The 21,161-nt window shown below is 38.1% G+C and overlaps 1 protein-coding gene across 1 annotated transcript in view; it reads right to left on the bottom strand.

Annotated features, from left to right (window-relative positions):
* LOC124165145 (AF4/FMR2 family member lilli-like) overlaps window positions 1-21,161 on the bottom strand; it is a 457,820-nt gene that overhangs the window by 276,050 nt on the left and 160,609 nt on the right. Inside the window, exon 3 of the mRNA XM_046542452.1 lies at window positions 7,224-7,293. The gene's annotated coding sequence lies outside the window, so the exon portion shown is untranslated. The remainder of the gene's footprint in view (window positions 1-7,223; window positions 7,294-21,161) is intronic.

The raw sequence follows: 21,161 nt of genomic DNA, 5'->3' as shown, positions 1-21,161 counted from the left end.
ACATCGACTGCTGCTTTTGTTTTAGATTATCGTCAGTGAGTGAAGCTAATACTTTTTATCCATGGACATCAATAAAATAGCAACTATCGATATATAAACACACAACACCGTATTTTTATTGGCCAAAACCATGCATAAAGGTTCCAATAATTGGCCCTCAATAAATATAATAGTAAAGGCATCGGCTGAAGAGAATTCGGTAAGACCGCATCCAAGACAGGTGGATTGAGGGATTGGTGTGTGAAAGTTTTTTCCTATTCTTTGCGGTCTGTCTCTATCGAGTAATACAATAAGAGAATGCTCACAGAATGGCCTTCGCTCACGCCCCTCAGCACACTCCTCCGGGATCCGGCCTCACCAAATTTTCCTTAAACCCCCGCTACTCATTCATAATAATAATTTATTACTCCTATATTTGGTTTCTACATCTTTATACAAATAAACAAGAAAAGGAGCTTTAGGTGGTCTCCAAGGTCATAGGACCAGAATTGAGCCACCATCAAATAACAAAATGTATGCCAATAAACATAAAATGCAGTAAATGAAACATGAGTGTTTTAGATAAATAGCATCAAAATAAATTTTCAACTATTTCTTGAGAGAAGAGCCAGTCTTTAGCAAGTCTTAGCATTACATTTGCGGTTTTATTTTTTTAAATTCTAGTGGGCACTAAATTAAATATCTTTGGCCCCATATAAAGAAGGCAGCCTTTATATAAAGTTAACTTGGGTCTGTTTGCTACTGTAAATGACTCAGTCCTAAAATTATATTTATATTTGTCACATCCACTCGGCATATTTCCACTTCGGGTAAAAAACAATTTAAGCACTTTGAATAAACACAAATGCCTCAGTGGCAACAAATTTAGGGCCACAAACAACGGAAATGAGTGCTCATAGTAATTTTCAGACAATATTACCCAAATTATTTTTTTTGATAAACGAGTGCACACTTAAATGTGCTCATGTATGCACTGCCCCAGCAGATTATACCATAAGAAATTTTTGAATGAACAAGAGCGTGATAAATGTTTTTTTTTTAACTGGAAGTGGACATTTGTTTCGTTTCAAGGTCTATTACGAGCATAAATTCTATCGCAATATCCTCTTTGCATAATATATTGTACCATGCATGCGACCAGGCTTAAGGATACTTGGTGCACACGCGGCGGCAGACAAAGGTGGTCCAACCAGTTGGGATGGTTTACGATCTCGATGGCCGGCGCAGTCTTCCCATTCTTCTTTTTTTCTTCTCCCTTGAGCATCGGTCGGCGACCGGCGACCGTTTGTTGTTTGTACACAAACGCCCGGCCTTCCTTCTCCTTTCAATCCAAGGGTGACTGAGGGTATTTAAAAAGAGCTTCGGGAGAGTACGAGAAGGGGTTGAACCCACATGGGAATGGCAGGACCACTCCTTTTTTTTAAAAAAAAAAGAGGAGGGAAGGGAATCGCGCTCTGGGAACAGGGTCGGAGGGTAAATAAACAGAATTCGGCTCCCGAGTGATGCAAAGGGATGATGCACTTGGCTGGCGCACGTGGGGACCCAGCACACGCAGAGAAAGAAGTATTGTCTAAGGATATATAGAGGGAAGGGCTCACAGGACGAGGATTGAATCAGACCAGTGTACATGTTAGGGGCTTCCGATGCGATAAGGCTAAGCTCCAACCCCAACGATGACTAAGGGAAAGAGATAGGGATCAGAAGAAAAAAAATATGAAACTGGGCATCCTCAACCCTTTCTAACCCAGAGCTACTTTTGGGAGAATTCAAATATCAAGATTTTTCATCATGAAAACTTAAATATTTTTCGCTCGATCATAAATATCGTGGTAGCTAAATCATTAGTCATAACAATTAACACCACAAAATAATGCGTAGTTTAGATATTTCCTGAATAGAGCAGAACGTTTATATATTTTTGATGTTGCTTAGAAGCAACATTGGGTTATAATGGGTTAATACCACTGATCTTTGTATTCATAAATTATAGTAATGGAAACCCAAGGTAGTTGTATTAATTTGGAATATTTAAATCCATCCAAATCCAATTGAGTTCAGAGCTATCAAGTTAGTTGTAGTTTTTTTTTACCATTTTTGCATATATTCATCATTTTGTTAAGAATACCTATGCTTGAGATTTAATTTTCTCGAGCCAACAACTGAATTAACAGGACTGGCGTTCTAAATACAAAATAATTGTGTCTATACAAATACTAGTCATCACCCCAAATCAGTCCAAAATAATAAGAATAGCTTTAAGTGTAGTTTATGGCACATGATAAGTTAACATAAAAACTTGGTAAATGAACTTTAAATACCTTTAATTTTATAATTGAATAACTCTTAGTTTGATAAGGCATTGATAATCCTTATTTAAGCCAAGCGCTACCAGCTATCAGGGTAATCTGCTACCTGATAGCATCCTACGTCGTATCAGCGCTCAAAGCCTCGCCCCAAGCTCACCTCACATGAACGACGGGAACCAGAACGACGTCACGCGGAGTTTTCCCAGCGTTCATACATAGGCGTCACGTTTTCGCGCGCTTGAAAATTTTCACTTTTCATTTAATCGCGAAAAATAGATGTCGTCATTTAAAAATCTAGAAGCATACAATACGTACTCCAGGAGTAATAATCTTTCGATTTAGGGAATAAAAAAATCATAGGAAACCACCCTATTGTTGCAACGGACTTGAGAACCCTGCCATGTAATATTCGTGGAGAAGAGATAGGAGTAGAAGATGGGTGGGTTAGGCAAGGGGTAGAGAGGAAGAGAGACGGCGGCTGCCAGCGGAGATAGCTGCCGCATGGGATTTAGATGAGCCGTGGACTGTTTGTGAAAGGGGCGCGCGCCGTAGGAAGGGGGCGTAACGGGTGAATTGCACCACTGAAGTGGAGGAGGCGGGGAAGAGAGACAGGAAAAAGGACCCCTCCCTCCCGTAATGGTGACGAGATAAAGATGGTCTTTTGTTCGGGACGTCAGCTGCGAAAGATAATCCCGCCACCTTAGAGAGACACGCGGCGTCGGCGGCGGAGACGCCGGGCCCAAAGGGTTTGGAGGGGGAGGGGGAATGGTGGGGGAGCACAAAAAATAAACAAGAGAAGAACGGCAGCGCCGAAGAAGCACCGCAGCCCACCACCATCATCATCATTATAAGATTATAGGTCTGGTGTGTACGGACTAAGGTCCTCAATCCGAGGTTCCGGGTTCGTATCCCTGTAATATGGGTGGTTTTTTCGATGAATTATAAATTTAAATTAGCATGAGGGAAAAGTTAAAAGGAAAATAGGGTAGTTTCCTATTATTTTTTTATTGCCTAAATCGAAAGATTATTACTCCTGGAGCACGCATTTCACGCTCATAGATTTTCGAATGACGATATCTATTTTTCGCGATCAAACGAAAGGTGAAAAATTTCAAGAGCGCGAAAACGCGACGCGTAAGTAGTAATGATGGGAAAAGTCGTGTGACGTATTTCTGGTTCCCGCTGCCGCCCTGTGAGGCGACCTTGAGGCGAGGCTTGAGCGCTGATACGACGCAGGCTGCTAGCAGGTAGCGCTTGGCTTAAATATGGATTATTAGTACCTTATCAAACGAAGGAAACTTTCCGACCTTGGACAATTTTAATAATAGATTACTAAGAGATGTTTCCCTGAGCTCTGTGACTCATGCATGCATTGGTAATCTCAGACGATGTAAAACTCCTATCTATTCGTATAGAAACTAGGTCCCTGTGACGTCACGTGGAGTGGAATCGCATGGGCGCCAATCTGGCCTTTTTCAAATGAGGTTAAAATTGACCATTGCCATTCGTCTTAACTGGGATATCTAAAACCAAATAATTTGTATATTATGAAAACCCTTATGGGGGTAACGAATAGCAATTAATGCATTTCGTTTTCTTTGATGAAGGAAACTACCCTAATCAGAGTATTCAGGATACGCTTACCGCAAGATCATACTACCGCACCATCGTATTCGCCTGTTATAGGTCTGAAGTGTACGGACTGAAGTGGTGGATTCTCAATCCGAGGCTTCGGGAATATCCTAAGTATTCACGCTACGCTTACCGTAAGATCATACTACAGCGCCCAGGGTCGGATTAAGAGGGGTCACAGGGCCATGACAACCTCCCTTAAAATTTACCTTAATTTAATTTTAATAGTTTTCCTATTCTATTGAAGAAGTAAAGGGTGTGTATGTGCAAATGCATGGCTACATGTCCCAAACGTGAGAGACGTTTCAGTTGTATTTATCGCAGAGCGTACCACTCCCTACAAAACCTTTGCACGGGAAACACCCCTCGTTCCCTGGTGATATCTCACACTTCCCAGGTCAGGACTCGCTGAATCTGAACCCCAAATTACACCACTGTATTCGAATCAATCTTTGAATTTAAAGCTGACTTTGCAAAACTGACATACTCATATTAGATGGATCACGAGAAAGTGCTTCGCCTGATATTAAATGTCGTGAGAATATTAAATATTGCGAAACAGCGATTCGTGACTCTTATAGCCACATAGAAATAATTTAATTTTTGGACTATTCGAGCTTGGTACTATATTTTTATCACAATATACTTTCACGGAAGAGCATCAACTAATTCCTTTTCACTCATAGAAAATAAAGGCAATGAGTGGAAAATTGATAAAATAACATGAATTTATAACGAGAAATTTCCGTGAATCATAGTCCTACAAGAGAGAAAATTAGCATATCAACACATCGGACCACAGTGGTCAAATAGTGCCGGCTTTCTAAACAGATAGCTTAATAAAATACAACCAATATAATGTTTTTCAAATATTTCCGATGCAATGCAATACCTTGTGAATTATCAAAGAATGATATTAAGATACTAAAAATATCTTATACTTCACCCATAATATTTGGAATAATAAAGTCCTTCAAAAATAGATTCTCACCATTTTAAATAATTTTACTCTCAGGGTATCATTTAAAAAAGCAGAAAAAATGAAATGTCACAAATCATACCGTTATATTCGGTTTTATAAATCTACCCAAACATCGCGAAGAAAAAAATTATACCGGATACTCTGGTACATCGATCCTTTTCTCCAATCTTCGCGACGATCACCAACACCGAGTGAAGAACCCCTTGCAATGGATGAGGGGCGAAAAAAGGCTGCTACAGTTCGGAGTATATCCGGCGCGCGGTGTGCCGCGAGGGACCGCACAAGAAGAGCGGATGGCGACGAGGAGAAGCCGCTCTTTTTCTTTTTATTCCCAGAAATCAACGCGTTATTTTTTTCGTGAACGCAGAGCGACTCTTCCCCTGTAGGATGTGATGAGGACGAGCATCAATTAGAGCGAGACAGAAAGCAAACATTGACCAGAACTTTAATTGCCTAGGGGTGGAACACCATTTTGAATAGATCTAACTCAAAAAATAGTGTCCTCAGTGGTGAGGATAGGCTGAGAAATGGACCAACGGTAGGTGTAGGTAAACTTAATTCTCAAATTATCAATAAAAAAGATATTTTTTTATTTACGACTTTATTATTAAAGTATTCTACCGATTATGGTATGTTTCCATGGAGTACATGTGAATATTTTTGGGCTCCTCCCTCCCCATCAAGCACTTCCCTCTTCAATTTACAATAAGGCCTACTCTCTTTCATTCCATCTAAAAATCCTATTCTCTTCCTTCCCCTCCCTCGTTCACCTAACATTCTACCTTCAAAAACTATTTTCGACATCTCCTTCCCGCTGAGTACTCGTTCCATCCATAGCTTCCGTCTACTCCATATCTTATCTAAAAGCTGCCTCTCCTCTAAATATTACTTATAGAATAATGATTAATAAAAGTAGATTAATAAACTATCCCTCAGTAAGCCGTAAAACTCACCATTTTGAACCGTTTATCTTAAAAAAAATTCTGGGGGAGGTCACCCGCACCTCCCGTATTGCATACCTCCAGTATTAATGCGCCTAAAACCCCCCTATCCTTAATTCCTAGTTGCGCCCCTGTCCCCAGACGCTTAAAGAATAGATAAGATTTTTAATGCGGATAACATTACGTTCGTTTTGTTTTGTGTATTACGAAGCCTCAATAATTTAATGTCATATTGATATAAAGAGCATATTTCGTGTAGTAACTGTTATATGCTGCTTTTAATCTCAAATATGAGAAGGCCGTTAGCCTATCAGACCTTTGTCCCCTTCTCCCCCCCCCAGAAAAATATCCTGGATACGCCCCTGGATCTTGCCCAAAATATAGATGCTCAAACGTCTGGAGAAAACGAATTAATTGCTGAACAAACGTCTAGTGGTCAAACTACGGCTCACTCACGTATACTTTCATCACCGATCATTTATAATAGACACACATGGGCCATGACTTAATAATAAAGTGCCACTTCATACATCAGATGTATCTATCTCACAGGAATGGTGTTCGAAAGATTATGGAAGCTGGTGTACTTGTATGAAAACACCATGGCAGTTTAACTGTGGCTGAGAAGAAGTACCATCACTTGCCTTGTGCCGGAGATAAATAGCTATAAAAATATAATAAAAAACAGTATAAGGTCAGTTTGATTAAGAAAAGCCAATTATAACGGTGTCTTAAGTTCACATATATAGGGTAGTGTTTTTCTTTCTTCATAGCAGCAGTGCTTCTGAGAACGAGCTTCGATCATTCAACCTAAGGTACTTTTTCTTGTAAAACACTGATCTCAGTATCACATCATAAGGAGCATAACTTCATGAAGGAGTTGACAGAACGGTGAAGATCACGCAACGAATATTGTAAGCCGCACCATACAGCAAATTCTTCAGCATACAGCATATATTTGTGCAGTAAATAACCAACAACTGCATTCAATTCGACTGGAATTATGCAATGAAAATTTCTTTTTTCATCTAAAATATGGACCAATAATAAAAATAAATACATTCAATGGTTTGTGTAGTATTTTGGATAGGAAAAGCGAACTTACGTTCCTATTACCACGTTGATTCTGATTCGTAAAAGGAAGTTCAGCGGAAAATTGCACCCTTCCCGTTAGGGTAATTATGGAATCATAACCCATGAAGGCAAAGTGTGTTTAACACATTGTGTGCATATCTGCTGCGATCATAAACGAAGAACCAGAAAAATAACACAACCAGCGTTCTGCTGTCCGAATCATCACTGCAGAATAGGAGAGAAAATTACTTTTTGTTTTAATTAGAAAATTTTATGTATTCCACCTACCTTAATTAACCAATAAGGTAACCATTAAGCTGCAGTTGGAGACAAGGATTCTGCTGTTTATCGATATGACCTGTAAGAGAATAATAATAACAATATTAGCAAAAATATTTAAAGAGGTTAAATAGTCATATATTTTTGTAATAAAAAATTACGGGGCTTTATGTTAAAACTTTTGCTGAAGACAAAAAAAAGTTATATTAAATATAATTCATTAGACGATGCGTAGTAAACTGTACGCTTCAACTTAATATAATACTAATCGTTTGGACAACCAAAGGCAAAGGTTTTCTCATGAGTAGGTGAACAATTGTTCAAAACACTGAAGTGTCTTTTCTATGGTGCGACCGATAAATAGTATATAGCTTCTAAAAGCATGCCAAAAGAGGCTAAATTATTACTACACTTACCTAAGAAATTGGAATTCAAAACAAACTGGCAATTTCTTTGTCTTTCATATGACATTCTCATAGAAATGAGAGCAATATCTTCCTATAAAGACGACTTACTGCCTAATCAAAGGCAATTAATATATACACTCAAATAATTCAAAATTTATAATATCTACGCAGGAAAAATCCAGGCTGGTATTAAATGCAAGAATAATATTTTATCTCAATCTGAAATATATTGTGCAAAGTTCATTATTTCTCTTACTACGACAGAGTTCTCCTTGTGAGTTATAAACTTAAAATTGTCGAACAACGTTTGCCCTTTAGGCTGTCGCTTATTTACAATAAAACATTAAGGTTGTGATATGTCATGATTCAAAGAAAATTGTACGGATTTCGATGGAACAACTGAAAGCTGGCACGCACATATACGACGATAATGCGGCGAACCATAATTGGAGATTGGCTTTCCGGTTATTTCCGCTAAGCGTCTTGTGCACTTGAGCATATATCCGCTTCAGTTCCTGGATTTACAAGAAGTAATAGAGAATTCCATCGGAAAGCATAAAAAGAGGGAATGCCGAGAATAAGATTCTTGAAAATTTTGCGTTCTATCCAAGAGAAAGAAAATTTCCAACCTTCATGACAAAAACACTGAAATTGCTCGACGGTAATAAAAAAAATGTTTCCCATTTGGTATTGATGAAATCATTTTTCGACATAATTTCAATGTAAATATCAACTTTACTTGAAAAAACATCAGAGAACGATAACTCAATCTTCGGGAAAAAGCAGTCTCGCCGACATTTCTCTTTTTTTCCTCCGTAGAAAAGAAATATGAGGTGGTCACTTGGAACGCGTATCTATTTCAATTTAAAATCAAAGCAATGGGTGAATATATTCATTAAATATTTAAAAAAACCTGTTCCAAAATAGTTTTGACTAAAATATCATTTTTGATAAGGAGAATGGAAGGATTAAAAGATCACTTAGAGCGTGTACGAGTTACCATATAAAATCAGAGCAATGCATACATATTTTCTTTAAATATTTTAAAAAAACGTGCTGCAAAACCATTTCCAATTTTTTCGTTATTCCTTCTTCAAATATTAGCTTCATCTGTACCTATGGGACAAGATATGGTGGAACTGTGTGATGAATTAGGGTAAATTCAACTTTTTGCACTGTCCACTTTTTACTCGCAAATATTTGTTAGTCGTAACTCATTTTGGTGAATAGCCTCATCATCATATTAATTTAATGTTTAATTTACTCACCTATGTGATAAAATATTAACTAATTAATTTACCAAACAACTCTTTGAAATTGAAATTTGGACGGTACAACTTTAATTTAATTCAATACATATATTCGGTGAACTTGTTCATGAGGGGAAAAAACCTATTACGAATGCCTTTGTGATATCAATAAGCGTATGAAAAGATATAATACACTTTTCAAAATTCTGTTTCCACAATGTAAAAAGTTCAAAACTATGAATTATTGCCAAAAATGTTTTGGGTAAAAGCAAAGTTAAGAGAGTTAACCGCATAGTCCTAGGAGAAGCGAGGTGAATTTTTTCGTCTCAGAAATATATTCCAAAACGTAGACTTATAGATATGTGAGCTACAAAAACGAGGTATTTAACTCCGATATTCATTAATAGGTCTCAATTAGCTGGGATAAAAAATAAATTTGAATTTTTCCAAAAACTATAGGCACCGCATTGAAAAATACAGAATTTATATACATAGTGAATATCATTTTATCACAATATAACGCTGGAATGTAGAATATGTAAACCAAACTAACTAGGATAATTCCGTGACATAAAATAAATTTAGTTATGTGTATTTTTAATGTATTAAGTTTTAACAATATAAATTTAATATTAATAATAAAACAGTGAGGCATCCACTGAATTTATTGAAAGATTGCATGAACTAATTTATAATATAATATTAATATAATAATTTGGAAATAATCTGAGAATTATAAATTCTTATAAACAGTTCTTTTGTGGTCATTAAATTGTCATCAAGGTATGCCGATAAATCAAAATTTATAATGACTTTTTGGGGAAGATGGAAAGATGAATAATTACGAGGTAACCTTTCCCTCTTTCGACGTAATGAGGCCGACAGACGGCCAAGAACCTCTTAAGTGATTTTCTGGGAAAGACTTCATATGGGCAAAATATATGATTAACTGACATCTCTTTACAAATTTAGAAAGGGAGTAGTATTCAAATGATGCAATAGGTGCGTCTTACTGAATGCTGAAATTAAAAAAAACTTCGGAATTCAATCTCATCTTCGAAGGTATAGCATCAAGAGCTAATGAACCAAAGAAATGATCAGTTTAACATCATTGAAATTCTCGTTTAAGCATATTTTCCTCGTATTTAGCTAAAGATAGGCTGGGTAGGTCAACAAAATTAAGCCGAGTCGAGGAGATACCGCATTCCATCATGGAAAAAGCGCAGGTTTGAAGTCGCGGATGAATTCTGAAATATAAACGCAGCACAACGACGATTAGAACAACGCCAAATACGCTTTCATCTTTTTCATAAAGAAATGTTATTAGTCTCTATTGAGGAGGTTCATTCTTAAAAGGCAAATTATTTCCCCTGCATCGCTTCAGATCTATTATTATACTTTCTCTGGTCGTATTGTGTCATTTTCGAGCCGTGTTACTCTTGACAAACTAGTTCTATTGAGTTGAAATTTTGAGGGAATATTTAGCCTTGCTGAAAATGTTGCCGTATAATAAATAAAATATTTCATTTGAGATTATACTTATGAAAACAATTGTCACACTTAAGATAAAATCAAGCATTCAACACAGTCTACTAAATATTTATTGAAATGATGACCAAAACAGCATCAAAAATTCTTGCTCACTTTTCTCATAGAAAAATGTCATTGGTCTCTTTTGAGGGGGTTAATTCTTCCAGGAAAATTACATATGCTGTACCACTTAAGAGGACTCATTAATCCACCTTCACCGATTGTATTTAGTCATTTTTCGAAGCGTTTTACTCTAAAAAAATGAGTGCTATCGAATGGAAATTTTCTGGGCCCTGGTGAACACTTAGCCGCATACCAAAAAAAAAAATTCATTTGGTATAATGCTTAGGAAATTTTTTTATACTAAAGGATATAGTTTAAAGAAAATATTATAGGTAGTCTACTACATACACTTAGGAAATTACAAGATGAGAGCGTATGTATATATAAAGCTAATTTTTTTTTCAGAAACAATGACTGGTCGGGAACGAGTTATGCGTTCGTTGAAGTGCAATCTCGTTTCGTGAGCGAATAGCAAAAATACTTAGATATTATTCTTCATTCGTCCGGAACAGAAAAGCTATTAGCCTTAAACCACGCAGAACTCGATGGTTTCCGGGTAAACTCAGAGAACTTTAATTGTCATAGTGATTGTACAACAAATAATAGTCAGCAATAAAAATTATGCGAATTTCTTTTACTTACTTTCTTTCTCTTACTTTCATTGAGTATCTAATTAATTTTTTCCTTAATTTTACTCGATATATTTTCAATGCCCATATGATTTTTTTAAATACTTTTTTTTTATATACTTCGGGTCCGAAGTAGATGCTCGGAGAAATAAGTGCATTTAATTAATAATTGAATGCAATGGTTTACTTTTTATCTAAAATATTTCGATACATTTTGAATGAGCGTATGATTTTTATATAAATATCGGTACTTTGGGTTCGATATAGATTGAGATGAGCATATGATTTTATTATTCTCGAATATCGATAATTTGGCTTCGTTTTAGATTCTGGAGGAGAAAAACAGAACTAAGTCAAGAAATGAATGCAATGGAAACCTTATGGAATTCCAAAACCCCTCATCCAAATGTGATCGTCAGCAGTAAAAAAAATATTTCAAGCAACATGAGCGGAAGGTCCATTAGAGGTGATTAACTCGTACGCATGAAAAAAACGAAATATTTTGAATAATTGAAGCTTCCTGTTGGAAGAGTACGCCAACCTTGTTCTGAGGCAGATTCCAGAGTTGCGTTAGAGCCACGCCGCTCATGGAGAACACGAGAATTCTTCATTACTCGAATCGATCACATCAATTACTGACTTAAACTGTTGCAATGAAGACTGGCGGACGGCGATGCGAGCGACTTCCCTTCATCCAAGCCTGTGGAATCAACCGATGATGGAAGCGAAGGAAAACATTCCCAATACATGTCCCGAGATAATCCGTAGGCCATTGACCATCCACTGGATGTCGTCGTAATCAACCGAGCGGAATTTCAAACGATTGCGTAGCCGTATACGCTGAATGAGCAGCGATGAAATATCACCAGTAAAGATATATTTTTAATATAACGCGCTACAGCGAGAAACCCATTATCCCCATCGATATTTGCACTTATAACCGTTCCTATTATAATAATTCCTGCATAATATACGTAAATTCATTGAAAATGTTAAATTCAGTTTGGGTGACTTCCTATAATGACTATTAATTGTAAATGACTTGAAAAATAAAAATAACACTTGATAAAACTATTGGCTTAGCAAATGAGACTAGTTATAATGAACTATAAATAAATTATGTAAGAAATTTACGCTCAAAATTTATTAATGTCTCTGCATACTACATCAAGAGCCTACTAAATGTAAAGTATTGACAGTTTACGAAGAGAATGTGTTTCATAATATGTTCGCTGCTAACTAGTCGTTGGGATTTATTTAGACGCAAGTTTGCACTACTGTACATGTCTACCCAGTCAGAATTTCAAAGTTATTGCCCAGAGGCTATAACTTTGAAATTCCCATCACAGCTTTTAGCAATCCATAATGATGGCTGGTTATCTTGGGATGATAGCAACATACTTGAAACTCAAGCATAGTTTCAAAAATAGAATTAATTATCTATAAACGTGTTGTCAAAAAGAGACATATTATATTTCCATACGGTGATAAAGTCCATATGACGATTCCATGTTTGAGCATTAATAGATGCACAGTAAATGAAAATTGAAATCGCATTCTAGCCGCGTTCATGTTATATTTGCAGCATTTAATCACATATTGATAACTACAATGTAAGAGTAAACGAGAATTTGACATTGAAAATCATTATGACTGATATTATCTATCATTTCACTTACCTACAGTGGGAGCAATTGCAACTTTCAATGACTTATTGATAACTAAAACATAAAAGTGAAAGAAAGTTCGACATTGAATATCATTGAGGCTGATGTTATATTTCACATAGCCACAATGGAAATAATTTAAGAGAAATATCTACTTGTCAATGCTTAGCTCATGAAATTTTCGTGGTTCTTCCACTCATTGCTAAGGAATCCAACAACATGTGGGAACTTCTACGTCACTTTTAACGTACCTACACCACATGCATTGCATCTAAAAGTTGTCGGGGTATCCCTCATTTTTTTCTTGCCCGTACACTTGACTCCAGCGCAGAACATCGAACGCGTTAATGCCGACTTTATGATCACGTAATGACTCAGCCGTGGCCACCAAATTGAGGAGGAGGAGGAGGAAGCACGCACAAAGGAAGGGAGCTCCCAGAGTGGCGTGATGCGGAACGGGGTCAATATATCCGAGATGGCAGCGTCGCGATCGCCGATGCGATTATGCAGAACATCCTCGGAGGGCTTTCTTTTTAAAAACTCGCACTCTGGAAATGCTATAATTACAACCTGTTCACGCGCGGGAACGGGCGAGACCGGAACGAAGTGGAATCGGGGGAAAAATTCAGCTCGCTTTACATCGAGAGCGCCGACGCTTCACTAACGCTCCTCTTTTGTCTCTTTTCCTCACACATTCCTTGCTGAAAAATTATGGGATATTGAAATAATTAATTTTAATTCTCCACGATCACCGTGTAAATATAATGTAAATTTTAGAGTACGCGTCACTAGTGTGGGACCCGTATGAAAAGGGACAAACAGAAGCCATCGAGAAGGTGCAAAGAAAAGCAGCAAGGTGAGGTGAAAAGCAGCATGGGGAAACACAAAAAGACCGAAAGTGTCGGTAAAATGCTGAAAGTACTGGGATGGGACACACTAGAACGGAGAAGAAAAATAAATAGGCTTTGCGCACTCTTCCACACACTGAAAGGGGAAAAGGCATGGAGGGAACTTCGGAGGAAGATTGAATATCCCAGCTATATTGGTAGGCATGATCACCAATACAAGATGAAATGCCGGCCGCAAAGGACTGACGTAAAGAAATTCTCGTACCTCAACAGGACGATTACGGAATGGAATAGACTCCCTGCAGAACTGTTTAAGCCCTACCCTAACAACGTAAGGATTTTCAAGAAGAGGTGTAGAGGATTAATATTGGAAAATTAATATCACTGAATTTTAAATATTCACTTTTCTAGTTTCATTTTGGTAATGTATTTCTCATTTGCAATATTTTTGTCTTTCTTTTTATTTTTTGTATAAACTGTTACCACCTGGCAAATAGCCAACTTGTAACTTGTACAATATAATAATAATAATAATAATAATATGGAAAACTTCCAATCCATCTTTATTTCACGTTTCATTTCCATCCATGAGCAGTGCTCAGCAGTTTTAAAAAGTGTCTTCGACGCGAAGATCGAGAAGTCATCGGACACTAATGTTCCTCTGTTTTAAATATTTCAAAACCTATGGAGAATAAATCATTAAGTCCAAATAAAAGCCCGTTTTGGCAATAAACAGCGAGAAATATAGCATTAAAGGCTATATTGACGAATATTAAAGTTTATCTAAAGAATTTTATGGCTTTACGATGAGTGAGATTGATCAACAAAGGTTGAGTGTATGCAACCCGCGTGCCACCAAAAATGTCTGCCTAGGGTGGGGCGCGCTCACTCTTGGGGCCGTATCTCGGGAACCACTAGTCACAATTGGAATATATTTTAGGAGCAGCATGCCAAATGTCCATTGTATCGTTAATTACCATAGAAAATCAGTTGCAAAATACCAGCGCCTTCTTATCGCCATTCATATCCGAAAAACAGCCGAAAATACCAAAATTTCTCAACTTTGAGTGCGATGCGGCACGTTTTCCCGTCATCTAATTGCAATAATATTTTACAGGATATGTTTTTACACCAATTGTCATAAAATGAAGGGGTGTCCCGAAAGAAATTCGAAAAATAGGGACCACCCTTATGAGCTCTCATTTCCGTTGTTTGTGGCCCTAAAATTGCTGCCACTAAGGCATTTGTATTTATTCAAAGTGCTTAAATTGTTGTCTGCCAGAAGTGGAAATATGACAAGTGGATGTGGTAAATACAAAAATAATTTAAGGAGTGAATCATTTGTAGTAGGAAACAGACCTAAGTTTAAACGCTGTTTTCTTTACATGGGGTCAAAGTTATTTCATTCACTAAAATTAAAAATCACCAAATAAAATGTTAAGACTTGCCCAAGACTGGCTTTTCTCATAAGAAATAATTGAAAATTTACTTTGATGTTATTTTTTTAAAACACCCATGCATTATTTACAGCATTATTATTTTCTTTCATTGGCATACATTTTTTAATTTAATGGTGGCTCAATTCTGGTCCTATGACCTTGGAGACCACCTATAGCTGCTTCTATTTGTTATCTTGTATTCAGCTGTATAACAAAAATGTAGGAGAAAAAATTATTACTAATATCATAATAACATTATTTTTACTTCATGCCGGATTTCAAATAAAAATTACATTTGTAATTCGAGTATTTACAGAATGTAAATTGATTATAAAACCGGGAGAGTAAAACCGTGAGTGCGGGTAAGGTTCATTACGAATGAGTTTAGAAGCTTTGCTAGGTGGGTATTGCTTGCCAGGCAAAAATAATATCTAAACCTCATCAGCACCTTTATCGCTTCTCGTATTCTCCGAGTCATGAAAAGCGTAAATACAACTTGCTTACATTGAGAGGAGGGACGCTTTACTACCGCTCGAGTTTATTTTCCTGAAATATTCCTTGCTGAAAACTCATGCTGTATTGAAATAAATATTAACAATTTTCTGCGGTAATCGTGGAAAATTGCATGTATTTCTTTCGTTTCGTTTTGTATATATTTTATATCCGTAAGAAAAAAGGTCTCACTTTTACCCTATTTCTCTCAAAGAGGATAGGAGCATAGCAAAGTCATAAGCCAATAGCAAAATTCTATAGCTCTGCTGAGTTCAGAGATCTCACCGAGTTCATTTTGAGTTTGCGAGGAGAAAATTTCGTGGAAACCCTTTCTCAGACATCCATACGTCCCACCTCTGATTGGTGTGTTCCTCCATCCCTCGCAGACTCTAATGAAATACGTGGAATTCGAAAATTATACGGAAAAATGAGCGGAGGCGTCGAGACCGAAGGCGGATAACGGAAAAGACGACGCAGTCAATGGAAAAGAGGAGAGAGAGGGAATCATAGGCCTCCTCTCTAATAGAAAACCTCTCTTGTGTGACTGTCCTCAATCCATGCGTATCTACCTTCTATACATCTAAAAGAGGATGTCTGTTTGTATGTCCGCTATGCGTTTCTATACAGCTGCAAGTATTTCAGCCAAAGTTAATATACATCTACATCATACCCAGCAAGCCGCCTAAAAGGCGTGTGGCAGGGGGTGTTAGGACACCAGCTGTTTAAAAATAAAAAGGAAGTGCTCCAAGGAAATTACGACTAGCATTTTTTTAAATCCATTATTTATTTACCAAATCCCGGAAACAGCACATTGCGGCCTTTACAACGGGGCTTTCAACATCAACAACGCACTACACAAACACCAATGCACAGGTTAGGGATCACCTACCCAGGCAGGATTCGAACCCGTGACATACGGATTGGCAGGCGTGGACTTTATCCCACCGCCACCGAGGCCGCCTTATGGTTCGGGGGGGAAAGCGAATTCCCATATGTATCCGTTCGGCAAAAATCGCTCTTAATTTATCGCTTCTGTCGGACCTGGAAATATAGTGGGGCTCTAATATTATCTTCTCCGTGTCGTTCTTAAAGATATCCATTCTCAATTGTTCAAGCAATCTAAGCCTAGCGCGCAGCCTGCGAGTCTCCAGCGGCTCCCAGCCTCATTCGCTGGGTAACGCTGTCTGTACGCCCGTAGCGGTTTTTGACGAAACGCGCAGCCATCCTTGGTATTCTATTCAGTTCGCGGATTAAGTCTTTCTGCACCGGATCACATACGCTCGCTGCATATTCTAGGTGCGGTCGGACGAGTGTGAAATAGCACCTTTCTATACTAACACCGCAAAAATATATAGGTGCATCTCATGCTACCGGAGCCCGCACTGCTATTATTGGTTGCGTTCAACGTGTCCCTAAGGCCGTTTCACACGGGGCACGAACTTGCCCAATCTGACGTGTGTAAGAAGGCGCCGTCAAAATTGCGTCGTGTAAAGCAATGAATTGCGAGAATGCGTGGACGTGAGATGGCAAAATAGCCCCTGCTCTAATTTCGTTCATGCATTCGCGCAATTCCACGCAATTTTAGAGATCAATTCAGTTCTAAGCTGCGCAATTCCATGTCCCGTGTAAAACAGCCTTTAGCGTCATTGCCGATCCCTGCAAGTGCGCTCAGCGTCACCTAGCACCGATCCCCCACTCTCCGCGCTTTGCGCGAGGTGCAGACCAATTTGGCGACTCCCATTTCCAGTATTGTCTTCTCTCGCAACTTCACCGTTCATACGTAAATAGCCCACGAATGAACTTGCTGTCCTTTTGACTGACAAATCGAGTCTCTCATTACGTTCTTTCAAATTTTCCCACTGGGAGGTCATATACAGGGTGTCCCCTTTATCTTGACCACCCGAAATAACTTTTTGTCCAGATGCAAATTCAAAAATGTGTCAAGCAAATGATCATTAGCCGTCAGGGGGGCATTAATCAGCATGATTGCCTTCCTTGTAGCTTTGTTATTTACAAATATATGAACAGTAGGAGTTATAGGAGAGGAAATGAATTGCCGAATAAAAAATATGGGGTGCCATTTAAAAAAGACATATCGCTCTTCATATCTTTGTAACTAACAAAGCTACAAGGAAGGCAATCATACTGATCTCTAGAGCATGAATTCCAAATATTAAGTTTCCCCATCTCTTGGTATTATCCTTACCGAACAACGCCGGGTGGCTGGCTATGGTGTCTGGTATATTTAATTCTATTTTTTTTAGAGCTAGCAGTAGTTTTCTTCAGGACCACTTTCCGTGTCGAAGATCACGGCGGAGAAAGCTAATAGAATTCATGCTTACGATTCCGTTAAATTGGGAGGACGCAGGTGGTATTATAAGGCTGAGGATGAACTCAGGAAGGTGCATGCACTGAAGCAATGAGTAACCACTCCAGGAGAGTGACCTTTGATAAATTAAATTTCCAAGACAGTAACGATACTTCCGCGCGATTATTTACAGATGTAAGTTGAAAACTGCTAAACAGGAGATTTTTCCTAAAACTATTTCGTATACCTTGGGATTTTGTACTTCATCATAGGGAACTTTCTCTCGTGGAATAATAAAGAGGAAATTCCAGCTGTTTCATTGCGTTATGCGTAAGAATCATAATGAAAAAGTGATATTATCATGCTAAAATCTTATGAAGATAAGTAATAGTTAATATAAATCCATTGAAACACTGCACGATGATACCAATAAACGAAGTTTCAAATTTAATGTGAAAATTGGAAATATAATTAGCCACTTAATAATACATGTCCGTTAATGAATATTTATGCTCTCCATCTAATGAGTTTTCCGGTTAAAATCTTAGTTAAATTACGCAAAAAAAGTTTCATTTCTTAAACGTAAACGGTGACGTGGTTAATCTGACATTATTCATATTTGTAAAAGTAATTTTGATATACTTTAAGTAAAATAGATACCGATAATTATGCAAAATCATAATTTTATAAAAACAATTCTTGCGTGTTCCATATTATTTAGGATGAGAATGGATATTCTGAAAGATTCAAAATTTGATCAATTAAGAGTCTGCTTCATCGGATCCCATGATTTTATTTCCAGAGCTTGATATACCGCGGGAATAACTGAATATGAGATGTCACAAACTCATAGAGCAAACAATGAAGGAACATTGCCATCAAGCTAGGTATGGCGAGAGACCACGCGATATCAATAAAAATATCGACACCTGCATTCAATGCCGAAAGAATATAGAGACGCATATTATGAAATTTCCATGCGGTACGCATAAAGAGCCTTCCCAGGTGTTTCAAACACGCCCTGAGAGGTGAGAAAAAAATCCTTATGCCTAATAAGGTGGGATGCAGCGAGGAAAAGTTAGATAAGTTAAAGAATTAGCATTGAATAGGCAAGACTTGAGAGGCGCAGTTTACCGGTCTAAGATGATGATGGCACCTAAATGCAGTATTTACGGGGCCTCTGTTATCTTAAATAAGGGCAAGGCGGAAGTAGTGAATAGTTCTAGCGTTCCTAGGAACTTCTGAAGATTTTTCACGAGCAACCCTCATCATTTACACAATAATTGAAGCCAAAGCGGCAAACTCCTCGTTTGGGTCCGACACTATTCATTTATTTTTACGGTAAAGAGGAAGAAGTTTTCAAGCTAAGTTTCAATTATATCGGTTATATCAAGAGATCCCTTGCAATTCCCTAACAGTCTGTTCTAATTCCAACGTAAGGCACCAATTTTGTCTTCAGATATTAATAAATGAAACAATTCCATAAAATTTATTAATTTTAAATTAATTAATAAATTTACAAGAAATACTCCAGTAACTTCTTCCTTGCACTGAAAATCCGGTAGAGGGGGGTATCGTATAAACGGGGAAAATTTGGGGGCCTATCCAGAAATATGGTCAGAGAGTGCCTATGACTAAGACCGATAATTAGGAACACATGTATTTTAACAGATAATCTTCATTCTTCAGTCCTTCCTCTACGTCTTCTCCGTGAGATCACTATGAAATTACTTCAATCGCAACGTTCTTTTAGCGTGTTTAATTCATTATCTGCAGCACTTGGACTCACCATGAGGTATAATCACCGAGTTGGAGCAGAAAAGAGAAATCAGCAAAGTGCTGTTGTAAATATCGATTTGATGCCTCGGTATTTAGCTTAAAATTGTGGAAAATCAGTCGATTTGGCATTCTTGTCGCGGAATAATATTCCCAGAGGCACAAATTGGTCAATATTTCCTCTGAACTCATTGAATTCGGAATTTTCAGCAATGGGCACAATATTTTTGGGGGCAGTAAAAGTGACTTATGTCTAAGAGGAGCTAACCATTTCGATATATGTTATGCATCATTGAGGTGTACCTCACCGTGTTGGGTTAAAAGAATCACCCTCTGCCGAACACTCTTGAGGTGACTCTCAGGGCATAATGCAGCATAGATGATTACCTGATTGTCATGAATCAATTTCTATAACAATGCTGAAATTTTGGATGATTTTAATAACAGCGCACATTTGAAGCGGATTACGACTATTTCCAATAATGGCATCAACACCTATTGAGCTTACCTTAGTACTGTAGATCTGTACCTCAGTGATAGCCACTTCAATACGTTTGTATTATTTCTTAATAACAACCTATGATGCGAGGATTACGTGTGTGGTATCATTTTAAAGAGCGAATTTCGCTTTTCTTCGTTCTTTTATTTACCTTGAGGTAAAATTTATAAATTTAGCGCTTTTTTAAAAAAGAGTTTCAAATTGCCGGCCACGGTGGCGGCGGGGTAAATTCCTCGCCTGCCGAACAAGAGGTCGTGGGTTCGAGTCCCACCTGGGTAGGTTTCCCCAATCCAGGGCATTGTTGTTCGTGTGCGTTTTGAATTTGTTGCATATCGTGATATAAAATAGCCAACAAGAGCTGTATTCGGTAGTTTAGGCATGAAATAACAATAAAAAATAAAATGAATCCAGGCGATTTTTCAAAAGGCGGATTGCGTAGCATTACGCCTGTAGCACGCAAAGTGTTTCAGAAGTTGAGACGTCCCTACCACCAAAATTTTTGGGCTCCGCCTCGCCAGGTTCTATCCGAACAAGGCCCTGGGACTTGTATTTCATCGGAGGTGGGTGTGTAGAAGTTGGCCATTGTGCCGGGATGAAAAAACGCCGTGGTCATGGTCCTGAATGTTTGGATTTCGGATGCTCCAGTGGGTGAGCACAAAGGCGGAGTGAGTCACCTTGGAGTCGAGACGCAGTGACACAGAACGCCATAGCGACACGTTCCCGCCGCAATCCCAGCGGCGAGAGATGTGATTCATGGCTTCTCTTCGCGCCTCGTCCGGGATTTTCTCTTCCCAGGAACCAATTCTTCCGGCCCATTGCAGGGAATCCACGGCGTACGTATGCTCATTTCCTTTCGGGCGAGCAGGAGGGAAGGATGTTCGAACGTCCTTGGTCACGCCTGGTCTACCTTCAGCCAGGGAGCGTGGGATGATTCGGATGTTTGGTTCGATATTCACGGGTTTGGAGAGGAAGACTGGGAAAGAATCCTCTTTTTTGTTATAAAGAGAATATACAGGGTGTCCCATTTATCTTGACCACC

The sequence above is a fragment of the Ischnura elegans genome, chromosome 9, assembly GCF_921293095.1.
Source record: "Ischnura elegans chromosome 9, ioIscEleg1.1, whole genome shotgun sequence".
Lineage (NCBI taxonomy): Eukaryota > Metazoa > Arthropoda > Insecta > Odonata > Coenagrionidae > Ischnura > Ischnura elegans.
Note: the sequence above shows the minus strand (reverse complement) of the source record. Positions and strands in the feature narration are given on the sequence as shown.